Source organism: Pteropus alecto, unplaced genomic scaffold, assembly GCF_000325575.1.
Source record: "Pteropus alecto unplaced genomic scaffold, ASM32557v1 scaffold189, whole genome shotgun sequence".
NCBI lineage: Eukaryota > Metazoa > Chordata > Mammalia > Chiroptera > Pteropodidae > Pteropus > Pteropus alecto.
The window spans coordinates 5,083,368-5,084,810 of NW_006442117.1; the positions used below are offsets into that span (position 1 = coordinate 5,083,368).

General features: G+C 37.2%; 1 pseudogene; it reads left to right on the plus strand.

Annotated features, from left to right (window-relative positions):
* Positions 1 to 351: 351 nt before the first annotated feature.
* Positions 352 to 467, plus strand: LOC112470035 (annotated as a pseudogene).
* The last annotated feature ends 976 nt before the right edge of the window (positions 468 to 1,443 follow it).

Sequence of the window (1,443 nt, forward strand, 5' to 3'; positions counted from 1 at the left end):
ATATTGAGTAATTGTGCATGCCATAGACGCAGAGAATTTTTAAATTAGAAGCAAGAATGGAGATGATATAGTTCAGCTGCCTTACTTCGTATCCAGGTAATTAAGGACTGAGGAATTAGATGACTTATTTAAAGTTATACTGCTTATTTCCCGGTAGTTTGTCAAAATCAAGAGAGAAAACATATTAGCCTAAGCAAACTTGCCCTGATAAAAACAGCAACTTCTGGTCACAAGACATTAAAATATGTTAAAAATAATTTCTTAGGATGTGGTTCCATAGTGCAGCGGTGAGCGCGTCTGCTTTACATGCAGAAGGTCCTGGGTTTGCACCCCTTGGAGCCACAGTTTGTGGTCTACGGCTGTGCCACCCTGAACGAGCCTGACGGCTGATCTCCGAAGCTAAGCAGGGTCGGGCCTGGTTAGTACTTGGGTGGGAGACCACCTAGGAGGAGCAGGTGCTGTAGGCATAAACAATAATAAATAACAAATAATAACTTCTTAATATAGAAGACGAAGAAATTGGTCTCCTTCTGTCCTTCGTGTGCTTTTTCACAAAGAGAACGGCATGTTTTGAATTGGCAAAGTGGAGCCAAGCAGCTGCATGGTGACAGTGCTCAGGACCATGGTGAGAAGGAAAAAGAGAAAATCTCCGTGGTTTGTAGTTTTATGGAGCCTTTTGTTGTTTCAATTGAAATATTAAATATCGAAGAAATAAAGTCAATGATTTTTATTCCTTTTGATTCCTCGACAGTTCCGTCATCTAGCACAGGTGGACTGTTTTTTTTCCTTTAGTAAAGGAGTTTGTATGTTGACATGAAATAATTCGAAATGGTATAATCCAACTTCCAGCCGCATTTCACACTCATTTTTAAATTCAAAACGACGACAGAAATTACTGGAAACTTATTTAATATGTTCTTAAAACAACTACAGCTTTGGGGCTGTTGGAAATCTGGTTTCTCATCCTCGCGGCTAACGGTGTTTGCTCACATCAAACAGGCCGCTGACCCCTAATTGCTTCGCAACTGTACCTTTGGTCTATTTTCATTTTCTACCTAATTAAATGTAAATATTATTTCAAATTATAAGGCAATGGAACGAGATGTCATATTTTCACCCTTCTCTATGTCTTTTTACTTCCTCGAGCAGGTGCCATAATAGATATTCAATATAAATGCCTATAAAATGGAGATAACAATAGTATCTCACTCACGGTCTTATTGCAAGGCTTCAATGAGGTAATGTATATGACCGTTCTTTGTAAATCAAAGCACGTACAAATGGATTATTTTGATTACTAGTGTCACCTTTATTATTTACAAAATACTTCTCTAAGCACTGTAATAGATAGTAAAAGGGATCAGAACATTTATAAAGCTTATTAAAAAGGGTCACAATTTTTAACACATAGTAATTCTTCAAAAATATTTGTTAAATCAAACA